Source organism: Arachis hypogaea, chromosome 15, assembly GCF_003086295.3.
Source record: "Arachis hypogaea cultivar Tifrunner chromosome 15, arahy.Tifrunner.gnm2.J5K5, whole genome shotgun sequence".
Classification (NCBI taxonomy): Eukaryota; Viridiplantae; Streptophyta; class Magnoliopsida; order Fabales; family Fabaceae; genus Arachis; species Arachis hypogaea.
In genome coordinates this window covers 54,434,928-54,448,789 of record NC_092050.1, presented here as the reverse complement: position 1 = coordinate 54,448,789, position 13,862 = coordinate 54,434,928, and the positions used below count along the sequence as shown (strand labels likewise).

Genomic DNA, 13,862 nt, shown 5'->3' with positions numbered 1-13,862 from the left:
GTTAGTTTTAGAGGGAGAAGCTCTCACTTCTCTCTAGGATTAGGATTAGGATTAGGTTTAGGTCCATAATCTTAGATCTAGGTTTTAATTCATGCTTTCATCTTCTTCTACTCTCCAGTTGTTTGTTGTTACATTCATCATTCTTCCATTGTTTGTTATAATTTCTTCTACTTTGTTTTTAGGCTTTGTTGTAGATCTACTTTTGTTCGTTCTATTTTCTTTCAATTCAATTTGAGGTAATTCATGATAATTGTGTTTCTTTTGATTGTTGTTATTAATTCCTTGCAATAATTGTTGTTAGGTTCTATTTTCTTGTTGTCAATTTTTGCGCCTTCCAAGTGTTTGATGAAATGCTTAGAAGGATGTTAGAGTAGAATTTTATGCTCCTGGCTTGGGAAGGTAAATTAGGAATTCTTGAGTCACTAATGTCCAAGTAATTGACGATTGGGAGCCATTAACTCTAGATATCACTAATTGAATTGGTGGAGAACTCGGACTTATGGACTTGGATTGACATAGCTCATTTAACTTTCCTTTACTACTAGTTAGAGGATGATTTAATGGGATTGATCCTTGCCAATTCTCATGTTGTGGTTAGTAATAAGGATAGAGATCCTTGACCACCAAACCTTGCCAAGACTGCGTTATCATTTACATTTACATTGTCATTTACTTTTCTTATCTCTTACCCAAAACCCCAAAATATACAACTCATAATCAATAACAAGAACACTACCCTGCAAGTCCTTTGAGAGACGACCCGAGATTCAAATACTTCGGTTTATAGATTTTAGGGGTTTGTACTTGTGACAAACAAATTTTTGTATGAAAAGATTATTGATTGGTTTAGAAACTATACTTGCAACGAGAATTCATTTGTGAATTCTAAACCGTCAATTTTTCATTCATTAAAATGGCGCCGTTGCTGGGGAATTTGTAATTGTGTTATTTGATTGGTTATTGTATATATGTGAATAGTGTGAATAGGTTTGTCTTCTGTTTGTTTACTAGATTTGGTTAGTTTTATTTTGTTTTTCCACTATGAATTCTCATTTTGGCTATGAGTTTGGTTCTCACTATGTTGTAGGAAATGTGGACTTTCATGAGAACATGTACCAAGGATGGAACCAATAAAGATGGAAGGAGCCTCAAGAAATTGATCACTCCTATTGGCAAGAACCTCCGGATACTTATAGGTACAATTTACATCCTAGTGCATGCCAATTCAATGGCTATGGTGACTCCTTTTGTGATAATCAAGTACCACCACCATATGCTTAAGAACCTTATTTGCAACATGACTATCAACCATGCTCACAAGCCCATTTTTACCAAGCACCCTCTTGTGACCCACATCCATTGTATGACTAATCACCCATACCAAATCCTTGTGACCATTATGAGCAAGAACCTTTAGAACCACCACAATTCCATTGTGATTATTACCAAGAACCACCTCAATGCACACCATCTCTATACCCTTACCAAGAAGAACCGCCTTCCTACTACGAGCCCCTTCTCAAAATTAATGAACCTTCCTATCCACCCCAAGCCCCACTAGATGATTCTCTCACCTTGCTACTTCAAGGCCAAGCGGATATGCAAAGAAATGCGCTAGAGTTTGTGACTAATTTGACTAAGGTAGTGCACACTTTAGCCTACCAATGCTTGAATACTCAAGGTGCGTCTGTGGCCGCATGTGAAAAATCAAAACAGGAGTAAAACATGAAAGAGAGATTGGAGGATCCAGTGGAGAAGAAGGAAGAGTCTTTGTATTGGAGCAATTGGAGAAGCTGATGCCAGGGCATCTTGGCCAGTCTCACTGACCTTTTCTTTGCTGTTTTTAGGTTAGTTTCATGCATTCTCTTAGGAAATAAGCTAGTTTTAGGTAGATATTTACTTACACCTTGATTCAAGCATACATTATGCATTTTACATTATTTCATGAGAATTTTGCATGAGTTTACTGACAAATTGTATGTTGCATTGCCCATGACTTGGACTAGAACTTTGATGCGCTCTATTGCTTGATTTCAGGACCAAAGGAAGCAAGGAATGGGAGGTAACTTGCAAAGTTAATGAGAAAAGTGATTGCCAATAACGCTCTCGAAGCCATCATTGACCACATTAAGAGTCACGTTAACTAAGTTAATGTGAACTCTAACGTGGAGAGGGGAAGTTGAGCCAACGTTAGTGACACTTAACATTGTCACTAACGTTGGCAAATGCTCAATAATGTGTGCGAAAGACTTAGAGGTAACGTTAGTGGCAACATTTATGCCACTAATGTTGAAGTTAACGTGGCTTTCGCTTAGTAATGTTAGTGAGAAAGTTGATTGTCACTAACGTTCTCGAACTTATATTTTCATTAAACGTTAACACCCCTAACGTCCTGAGCTAAAGTCTCTGCCCATTTCACATTTTCTCTTTGCAAGTAAAGCCAAGCCCAAATGAAGAAGAGAACTGCTTCAAACTCAAGATCCAAAGGCCCAAGACTTGAAGAGCCAACTAGAAGCTGAGAGAAGTAGTATATATAGGAGTAGCTTTGAATTGTTGAAGGAGTTCTGGAAGTTGGAAAAGAGAACTACTCTCTGTATTTTACCTTCTTTGCAATTTCTAGTTTTATGATGTATTCTCCATCTTTGTTTTCATTTTCTAGAGCTATGAACAACTAAACCCCTTTCATTGGGTTAGGGAGCTCTGTTGTAATTTGATGGATCAATACTAGTTTTCATTATTTTTCTTCTATCTTTTCTCTTGATTTTACTTGAAAGCTTTCGATCTTCATCCAATTGGGTAGTTATCTTGGAAAAGAAGCTATTCAAACTTGGATCTCTTCTGAACCTTGAAAGAGGAATGAAGAGATCAAGCTAGAAATGCTTTCTCATGCTGGACCAAATTGGGTTTGGATGGGTATGTGACTATAACCCTCTCAATACTTGATTTGGGAAATGCATGTGGTATAATCAGTGACCATACTTCATCTCTTCTCATGAGCAATTGACCAAGGAATTGGCTATTGATCAAGATTTGAGAGATTGAATTGCAAGAAATTGTAATTCAATCAATTAAGATTGCCAAGGAGATCAATGAGTGCATTGATTGAGGAAGAGATGAAAATGAACTTGATCCGGAGAATTGCAATATCTCCTAAGCCCAATGAACTCCCCATCTCTGATCTTACCCATTCTCTTTAATTTATGCCATTTACTTTTATGAGCAAATCCTCCATTCCCATTTACAATTCTGCAATTTACTTTCAGTCATTTACTTCCAGTCCTTTAATTCTAGCATTTACTTTTCTGTTATTTACATTCCCACCATTTTATTTTCTGCAACTTTCAACCCAAATTCTGGATTTGCTCAACTAGAACATTCTTCTAATTAAAGTTGCTTGATCAATCAATCCCTGTGGGATTCGACCTCACTCTATTGTGAGTTTTTACTTGATGACAAATTCGGTACACTTGCCGAAGGAATTTGGTTGAGAGACAGTTTCCACCCGCATCAGAAGCCTAGGGTCATTGAAGAAAAGGAAGAAGTGGTTGAAGATCTAGGAGATGCGGAACCACCATGGAAATCTCAACAACCTCCGGAGCATATCAAGATTGATGAATATGAGGGGGTTGATCAAGAGTTGGACTCAATCATAAAATGATTTCTTATCAATAATTGAATCCTCTCCCATGGGACGTGAAATTGAAGCTATTGAAGAGAACTCAACACCAAATGATGTTGATAATCTCATTGAAGACTCTTCCATCAGAGGTAAAGTTGACATGGAAATAGATTTCACACAACCTCCCAAGTTTGATTTGATTGATGATGAGGAGGAATTGGAAGAAGTCAACAAGCACGAAGAAAATGAAAGAAGTTGTCAATAGGTGGAAATACACAAAGAAGAGCATAAGGAAGTCGACCTTGCATTGTCTAAGTGTGGGAGGTTCCCCTCCCTAAGCCACCATCCAACACAACATTTGAGTGGGTAAAACTCTCACCCTTAAGCTTCACTTTCTCACTTGAATATGGCTTGATTGAAACGGATGGACAACTTAGAGCTCTTTGCAGAACTAAGTGTAAAAAGGAGTTGTGTGGTGGTTGGAAGCTGGGAATTAGGCTCATTGAGATCAAAGCTTCAAAGTATAAGGACTATGATTGGATGAATGCTACTTTACATGGGTCAAGGAAGAAGACTTGGTATGCTAGAGAGAATTCTACTTGTCATACTTGTCAACCACCCGAACGGAAAATTCATGAAGATCAACTCGAAGACGGGTGCGAAAATAAGATATGGGACCACGGATCGAAGCATGAAGACCAACTATGGGAGCTCATATATTGGGTGGAACTCCATCCAAACTTGGTGAAGATGGTTAGAACTTCTGTCAACCATTTGAGGAGCAAAGATCCTTGGAGAATCAAGGATGAGTACAAGCATAAGCCACCATGACAAAGAGCTTCCCAAATGTCCAACTTAAGGACTTAAACTAAAAGTGCTAGGTTGGAGACACCCCACCATGGTAAACTCTTTCCACCCTCTTGCATTTTTAATTAATAAGTGAATTGAGTTACCATTGTAAGTAGTTTTCTTTCCATCTACTTGTTTCAATAAATTGGTTGTAGGTTGCTTGTGGGGCAAGTATCCTTTGGTTATATTTGAAGATTCTCAAAAAGCCAAAAAGATTTGTCATTTTGTATTTTGAGTTAATTTTTGAGCTGTAGGTAGTATTAATAGGATTTTGAGCTATTTTTGCTTTTTTGAAAAAAAAAAGGGTTCAAGGACGCATACGCACGCTGTGCGCATGAGCGTCCATACGCGGATACATGCCCATACATTGTCAAGAGAGTTGGGCCACTCTCGTGCCAACACTAGACCAATCGCATAATTGCTTGCACGCGTGACGCACACTGCACACATACGCGTCGATATCCATATTTTGCAACGCACGAGCCCGCGCACATGCCGCGTGCGCGCCAATCCACTGAAGCAATTTCCAGGCCTCCAACCCGAGAGTTGTGCTGAGCTTGGGCCAGCATTAAGCCTCTAGCCCAAGTCACCTCGCGCGAACTGATGCACATAATCTAGTTATGCTACGATTTAGGAAATTGCACGATCGGCAAAATTCCTTCCGGCAAGTGCACCGGTTATCGTCAAGTAAAAACTCTCAATAGAGTGAGGTCGAATCCCACAAGGATTGGTTGAGTGAGCAATTCGGATTAGAAGTGTGTTCTAGTTGAGCGGGATCAAGATTGAGATGACTATTGCGGAATGTAAAATTGGCGGGAAAAGTAAATGACAAGGAATTGAAATGGCGGAATCTTAAATTGCAATGAATTAAAGAGCAGAAACTAAATTGCTGAAATTAAAAGGGAATGGGGGTGTTGCATGAATTGAGTTGCAGAATGTAAAGAGAAAGTGGAAATCAGAAATGGGGAATTCATTGGGTTTAGGAGATATTGAAATCTCCGAATCAAAACATGTATATCTCTTCCTCAACCAATGCATTCATTGAATTTTGCTTGGCAATCTTATATGATTGGATCCCAATCCCTTGGCTCACCAATTCTCTCTAAAAACAAACAAATTCCCAATCCCTTGGTTTAAATGTTCATAAGAAGAGATGATGCTTGATCACTGATTATACCACACAATTTCATGAACCACAATTTGGTAGGATTACATGTCACAATATCCATCCAAACCCCAATTCAATTCACTGTGAGAAAGCTTCTCTAGCATGAATCCTCCATTCCTTTCCCAAGGCTCCGAAGGATTCCAAGTATGGGTAGTTTCTTTCCCAAGACAACTACTCAATGGATTTAGATCGAGAAGCTTTCTAACAAAATTACAAGAGAAAAGATTGAAGAAGAAGATAAACTATTATTGATTCATTGAATTACAATCGAGCTCCCTAACCCAATGAAAGGGGGTTTAGTGAATCATAGCTCTCAATTCAATTACAAAGAAAAGGGAAACTAGCTAAAAGTGAAAGTAAAAGTCTAAAAAGTCCCCCTCAGGGGCTGGATTCCCCCCTAACTTAACCTCTATCCTATTTATACACTTTCTATATTGAGCTTCAGTTGTGCTTCTTGGGCTTTGAGGCCTCTCCTTGCTTTCCTTTTGCCTTGGGTTTATGATCCATAATCTTGATGAGGTTGTTGATCCAAATCCTGTAACATTTATTGAGCCAACTTAGTGATAATCAAATAATGACACATGACTCAATAAATTGAGATTTCAAACTCATCAATCCTTCAGGCCCAATCCCATAAACCATGATATTCAATTGGGTTTCATACCAAAGTAAGTTTAAGTTAATCTTTGTGCTCAAAGACTAACTTAAATCACAATATTTTTGGCCCAGAAACCTTTTCCAAGAGTGGCGTTTAAGTTGTAGTTTAAGCTTAAACTGCAGCTTAAACGCCAGACACTTCCAGTGAGGCCTTTTGTAGAAGCACGTTTAAGCTTCAGTTTAAGGTTAAACTGAAGCTTAAACGTGGAAATGGAAGAAGGTAGCCCTGGAGAGTCATGTAGTCGAACACGTTTAAGCTTCAGTTTAAGGTTAAACTGAAGCTTAAACGTGGAGATAGAAAGGGCAGCCCTGGAGGTCGAACACGTTTAACCTCCAGTTTGAGGTCAAACTGGAGGTTAAACGTGGAAAAGGGTGGAGGCATACTGGAGGTCGAACACGTTTAACCTCCAGTTTGAGGTCAAACTGGAGGTTAAACGTGGAAGCTTAGAATGGTAGCCCTGGAGGTGTCGAACACGTTTAACCTCCAGTTTGAGGTCAAACTGGAGGTTAAACGTGGAAATGGAGAGAGCAACCCTGGAGTAGAAAAGCTGTCGAACACGTTTAAGCTCCAGTTTGAGGTCAAACTGGAGCTTAAACGTGGAATGGCTCCCTGGTACTCTTCCTGGTTCTGGCGTTTAACCTCCAGTTTGAGGTCAAACTGGAGGTTAAACGTGGAACTCCTCCCTGGGTGGCATACTCATTCTGGCGTTTAACCTCCAGTTTGAGGTCAAACTGGAGGTTAAACGTGGAATGCTCCTTAAGTGAGGCTTTTCATTCTGGCGTTTAACCTCCAGTTTGAGGTCAAACTGGAGGTTAAACTTCAATCCCAGCATTTCTTATCCTTCATGATTTTGGCGTTTAAGCTCCAGTTTAGGCTTAAACTGGAACTTAAACTCCACATGTGATATTCAAGCTTCCTTTATTGATTTTGTTGCTTCCTTGCTTAGCCTCTTCTTCCCTGAAATCATCCAAACAATTGCATCAAAGTCTTGCAAAATTTCATGAGAAATCTTCCATTCATAGCATTTAAGTAATATAACTAAAACTCATGGAATTTGCATCAAAATCATATTGTTTCGATGGTTCATTGCTTTGTTCTTCATTTAACCATTTTTGGTTACTTTAAGCTCAAGAAAATGCATAAAACAACTAAAACTAACAGAAAAATGCTAGTGAAACTAGCCTATGATGCCTTGGCATCACAACACCAAACTTAATACTTGCTTGTCCCTAAGCAAGTCCTGAGTTATTTGAGAAGAAAGTATGAAACAAAAAGCAATTACATTGGCTATATTTGCAAGCATTTGAAGTTCATCAGAAGGGTTTTATGCAGAAAGTTGCAGCATCACTTTTTCATACTTATCAGGTAGGATTATCACTTTTTCATTGCATCCATCAAACATTGCTATGGCCTCTTGTTATTCTTATGTCTTTGGCACTTTTCTCTTCTTTGTTTTTTTTTTTTCTTTTTCTTAGAGCTCCTTTGCTCCTTGTTTGCTTAGTGTCATGTGTTGCACAAGCCTTTGGCATTTTCCTTTTCTTATCAGTGCACTACACATATCCACTTTAGGCATTTTAGTTCACATTTCTTCTTGAGACATTGGTGCCCAGCACCTCTTTGTGTGACTAAATGTTTTGTATTTAGGTTGCTCTTGATAATGGACTTTTGGTTGATAATCCCGGGTTAGTTAACCCAAGTTACCAAGTGTTGAAACACTCCTCAGAACCTATTCATCCAAGCATATCCTTAATACATAAACACCACAGGCATTTGTCTCAGAAGTTCAAACCATTGGTACCTAGCTTATTTTCTCAATTTTTTTGCTTTTTGGTTGCCTTTTTCCGTGGCTTTTTCTTTTTCTTTTTCTTTCTTTTTCATGGCCAAAGACATTTATTCATCAAGATCCATAGACAATTTTCACTTTCTACATAAAAAAAAAATGATAATTCTACACTCTAATTCCAGTGATCTGACTAAACAATCAAGCATGCATACCACCACTTAATTCTACTTGATTTGTTACTAATTTAGCCAAGTTACTTTTGTTCAAACTTTTTCTTTTATTTTGGAAACAGAACAAGCATGGCACGCACATGTTTAAGAAGGTGAAGTCATATCCAACATCCAGGCATTCACTTTATTCAAAGCAATTAACAAACACACATACTAAAAAAAATGACTCATAAAAAAAAACTCCACATAACACTTAAATGACTTATGATGAAAACACGTTCATAAAGACAATTCACCAATTATCATTTGATTATTAAGGAACGAGACCACCTCTTATTCATTGCTTGGTTCTTCTTAATTCTTGGGATCCTGCTTCTTCTTGCTTCCTGCCTCTTTTTGACCACTTGTGCTTCCTTTGTCTTTTCTTATGAGCTTTTTCCAGAATCCAGCCTTTTTCATCGTTTCTTCCACTCCTTTTTCAAGGATCATTGCCTTGTTTATTTCTCCTTCTTTCCTCCCTTTGAAATACTCATCATAAGCTGGGAATGCTGGGTCCATCTTGTGTAGATGTTCCCCTATGTAGTTAAGCTTGATTTGCGAACTGATGTTGTAATCAGCTTGGACTGAGTATCTTGCATTCTGTAAAGTGGTGGCTTCCTTGATTGCCAAGACATTGGCATCTTGGTGTTGGCATATGTGGCTGAAGGATTCCTGTAAGTGTAAATTTTGTTCCCTTTGCAGATCGAAGAATCTTGATTCAAAGTTCCTTTGCATATCCATCATTTTTAGATGAAAGTCCTCTTGTCTCTCCTGAGACCTCATGTATTGTTGAGACATTCCTTCCATGATTTCCTGCATTCTGCTCATATCCATGGGGTCTCTGGGAATTCGTTGTCTTCTTTCAGGAGTTGCTTGCTCTTCTTGCTCTTCTTCTCTATCTTCTCCTTCCTGTCTTTCTTGTTCTGCTTCTTGCTCGGCTTCCACTTGTTGCCCTTCTTCATTTCTTCTTCTTGTATGTCTTGGAGGAGTTGGGCCAAGAGTCATTCTGTGTGCAGTTATGGCCAGTCCAGGATATAGCCAATTAGGTCTTTCATCCTCAAGTGGTACTTGGGCATCGATGCATAGTCTAATGATAGTGCTAGGGAAGTGAAGCCAGGATTCAGGGTCACTTTTCTCACTAAACTCTTGTATCTGTTCAGCAATGAGTTTATGAACTTTGATCTCCCGTCCAACCATAATGCAATGTAGCAAGATGGCTCTTTTAGGGACTATTTCTGAAGAGTTTGCAGTGGGTAGGATGGATCTCCTAACTATTGCATACCACCCTTTAGCTTCAGGTGTTAGGTCTCCCCTTCTCAAGACTCTTGGAGCCCCTCTTGTTTTTCTCACCCATTCAGCTTTGATGGCACAAAGGTCTTCAGCAATAGTTGTATAGTCAGGTTCTCCTATCATCCTTTCTTCATAACTTGCTTGGCTGAAATGTATGTTTTTCAGGCCAAGAGTTTTCATGATTGCTTTGGGACTGAAGTCAACTTCCACCCCTCTCACATAGCTTTTGTATGTGGGGTTCTTGGTTTGATCCTCCCTTACTGCATTTGCATAAAACTCTTTCACCAAGTTGATGTTGATTCTAGTGATTGGCTTAGTTAGGAGCTCCCACTTCCTCTTTTTGATCTTTCCCAAACACCTGGGAACTCATCCTTTTCAAGGTCAAAGGGAACCTCAGCTAGTACCGTTTTAGGTCTCATCCATTCGGCTTGAATCTCATGGAACACTGATCTGTATCTCCATGCATCGAATTCCCTGTTTTCCTCCATTGGCTGCTTGTCTTTTCTTCTTTTGTGGCTAGATGAAGCTGCCATTGGTTTTTTTAGTTTTGGTAAGTGACAAGCTAAAGTTGACAAGGTGAAGCAAGAAGTGTTGTTGGAGGTGTGGTGAGGTTGTTTTCGGCAAGAGATAGTTATGCTATGATGAAGGAAAATGTGTATGAAGGAGAATTGGTGGTGTGGGACTCGTTCCCCAAGTGGTTCTTTATAGTGCCCATGAGTGAAAAATGGACGGCTAGGGTGGTTTGTGAAGGGTGGCTTGATGGTAAATATATGAATTGTGGATAAGGACGATTTGCTTTTCATTTCCTTGGAAGTATTCTGGGTGCATTAGGTTGTACATGTAGCTTTCTTTTCTTGCAGAACTTCCTTTTCCCATGTGTTAGTTTCAAAGATTTGTGAATTTTCTTTTTGACCAAGCACGTACCTCCCTTTGTCTTTTTCCTCCATTTTTGTCTTTTCTTTTGTACCTGCATAAACAAACAAATTTGCTATCATTTTTCGGTCCATGTGAATTATGAATAGTATTTGCACATGTAAATCAATGCTTGTCTTTATGAGCTTATAGCCGTGACTTCTACATGTATGCACACTTATTATTTGGACACCAAACTTAGTGTTTGGTTAAGTTTCCTGATGACATGAAATCCATATTGGTTGTCCTTAATGAGTGTGCATGATTCTAATAAATCATAGTCACCTTGGCTCTTTGATTCTAAACAAAGTTACTACCCTAAGTAATTGAAACCAAAGTATTAAAACATGTGAATGGTATACTTGTCATGAATTTTGAAATCCAGAGGAACTTCTTGCTTTTCATAGACTGTGTTCAAAAAGAACACCAAACTTAATGTTTGGTTGTGCACCTTGAATGAAAGATGGAATTCAATTTGAGTAAGATTTGGGAGTGCCATCAGGCACACCAAACTTAGAGACCCATTGTAATTTACATGCAAGGTTTAGTGCACTTAATCAATAGTTGTCCTGAGGATTCAAGTTCATGGATAAGAAACCATGCTTTATTAGATGTAAAGCAAAGCACTAAAGATTAAGGATACTAAAAACATGGGTTGCCTCCCATGAAGCGCTTCTTTAACGTCACTAGCTTGACGGTTGTCCCTTGTTAGGGTGGATTGTAGTGCTTGACGTCTTCTCCTCTCACTATGAAAACGTCCCCACTTGATTCATTCATGATCTCTAAATGTTCCATAGAAAGAACTTTCCTGATTGTGAACACTTGAGGGAGCTGGGAAGGAATGGTTTTGAGGCCAGGTGGGATTGGCAGATAATGACTTGATATCACGTTATCTCCCTGAGAAAAACCTTCAGTGGGAATTTTCTTATTTCTCCATCCTCTTGGCAATCTCCCTATCACTCTCCCCTTTCTCTTGAGGATTTCTTCATTGACCCTTATGTCAGGAGGATCCTTCTGATCTGTTTCCACTGATTCTTGTGGCTCTAACTCTTGCAACTCTTGGTTGCCTTCCAAGGACTGTTTTAGAGTTTCAGCTGCTGGATTCCTTTCCTCCAAACACAGATCGCTACTATCATCCTTAGGCTTTTCAGGTTCTGGTTCAGGCTCAGATGCAGGTTTGAAAACTTTGAAAATGAGCTGTTCATCATGTATTCTCAGAATTAGCTCTCCTTGTTCTACATCTATGAGCGCTCTAGTAGTGGCTAGAAATGGTCTGCCCAGAATGATAGGGTGTAAGTAGCTTTCCTCCATGTCCATAATGACAAAGTCTGTGGGAAAGTAATAATCCCCCACTTTCACCAGCACATTTTCAACTACCCCTTCAGCTTGCTTCTGAGTTTTGTCAGCCAGTTGTATGATTACATCAGTGGATCTCACCTCATTCAGTTGTAGCCTCTTCATAAGAGTTAGAGGCATCACATTTATGCTAGCTCCTAGATCACAGAATCCTCTGTCAATTTTTGTTTCCCCTATGATGCAAGGGATATGAAAACTTCCTGGGTCCGTTTTCTTAGAGAGTGTGTCCTTCTTGATGAGAGCACTGCATTCTTTGTTCATTGTTACCGTTTGTCCTCCCTTCAAAACTCTTTTCTTGCTTAACAATTCCTTTAAATACTTGATGTGTGTGGGCATTTGATGAAGAATCTCAAGAAAGGGAATATTGACATGAAGAGAGTTAAATGTCTCTAGAAACCTTGAATAGGTTTTCCTTTTTTCACCTCCTCCTAACCTCTCAGGAAATGGTGCTTTTGGTTGGTTTATTTCCATCATGCCTTTTTGCAGTTCCTTGGCTTGCTCAGTTCCACCTTCCTGCTTAACTTCTTCCACACCTTCTTTCAAGATTTCTGGTTCCTGCTCTGAGGGCCTGATTCCTTCTTCTTCTGAGACTTCCTTCAATATGGTGATGGCCTTGCATTCTTCCCATCTTACTCTCTTTTGTTCCCCTTTAGGATTCTTTTCTGTGTCACTAGGGAATACTGCAGTTGATTTGGGTGCCTGTTGAGATAGCTCTCCTACTTGAGATTCCATCCTCTTGAGTTTTTCACCATGGTTTCTTAAGGTAGTTCTCACATCATCCCTGAAGCTCTTCAATTCAACTATGTCTTGACTCATGGTTGCCATCATTCCTTCTATCCGGTTTAATTGATCTTGAAATTGTTGGTTCGGATTAGGTTGGGTGTGTTGATTATTTTGGCCATGATATGATGATTGGGGGTAAGTGTTTTGTGTGGCTTGGTATGATCTTTGGTTGGAGTTTTGGTATGTGGAATTGTTTTGTTGGTTGTGGTTGTAAGGTTTGTGGTTTTGTGGTTGGGTTTGTTGGTTTCCCCACCCAAAGTTTGGGTGGTTTCTCCAGCCTGGGTTGTAAGTGTTGGAGTGTGGATCATATGATTGCCTTTGTTGGTTTCCCACATAGTTGGCCTCATCCCAATCACCTCCTTCAATGCTTACTTCCTCTTGATCTTGTGTGTGTATTGCAGCCACTTGCTTTGTTTCTATTTGCCTGGTAAGCTCTGCTAGTTGCTTGGCAAACACCTTTTTTGGGCTAGAATTGTATCAACATGGTTCAGCTCCATGACTCCCTTAGTGTTGTGCCTTTCTGATGCATAGTAGTACTCATTCTCAGCCACTGTCTCGATCACTTCAATGGCTTCTTCCACAGTCTTTTTCCTGTTCAATGAACCTCCTGATGAATGGTCTACAGCCTTCCTTGATTCATAAGAGAGCCCATCATAGAAGATGTGCAGTTGCACCCAATCATGAAACATGTTTGGTGGGCATTTCCTTGTCAAGTCCTTGAATCTCTCCCATGCCTCGTAGAGAGTTTCACCATCTTGTTGTCTAAAAGTCTGAACCTCAGATCGAAGCCTATTGACCTTTTGTGGAGGGTAGAAACGTGCCAGAAACTTGCTTTCCACCTCATCCCATGTTGTTAGACTCCCCCTTGGGAATGATTCCAGCCACTTAGCTGCTTTGTCCCTAAGTGAAAATGGGAACAAAAGCAGTTTATAGGCATCTTCCTGGACTCCATTGGACTTCACAGTGTCACAAATTCTCAGGAATTTTGTGAGATGTTGGTTTGGGTCTTCATTAGCACTTCCTCCAAAGGAACAATGATTTTCCACAAGTGATATTAGCTGTGGCTTGAGCTCAAAATTGTTGGCCTGAATGGGTGGTTTCTGGATGCTACTACCACAATTCCCAGAGGTTGGGTTTATGTATGAACTAAGAACCCTCCTCTCAGGGATGGCATCGTTTCCATCATCTCTCTCATGGTTGTGAACTTCTCTATCCATGTTGAGATCTAAAGCTTC

The 13,862-nt window shown here is 39.5% G+C and overlaps 1 non-coding gene across 1 annotated transcript; it reads left to right on the top strand.

Moving 5' to 3' along the window:
- The first annotated feature begins 13,314 nt into the window (after positions 1-13,314).
- LOC112753344 (small nucleolar RNA R71) lies at positions 13,315-13,418 on the top strand. The gene has a single exon (XR_003177734.1). It is a non-coding gene; the product is annotated as a small nucleolar RNA R71 (small nucleolar RNA).
- Positions 13,419-13,862: the final 444 nt, after the last annotated feature.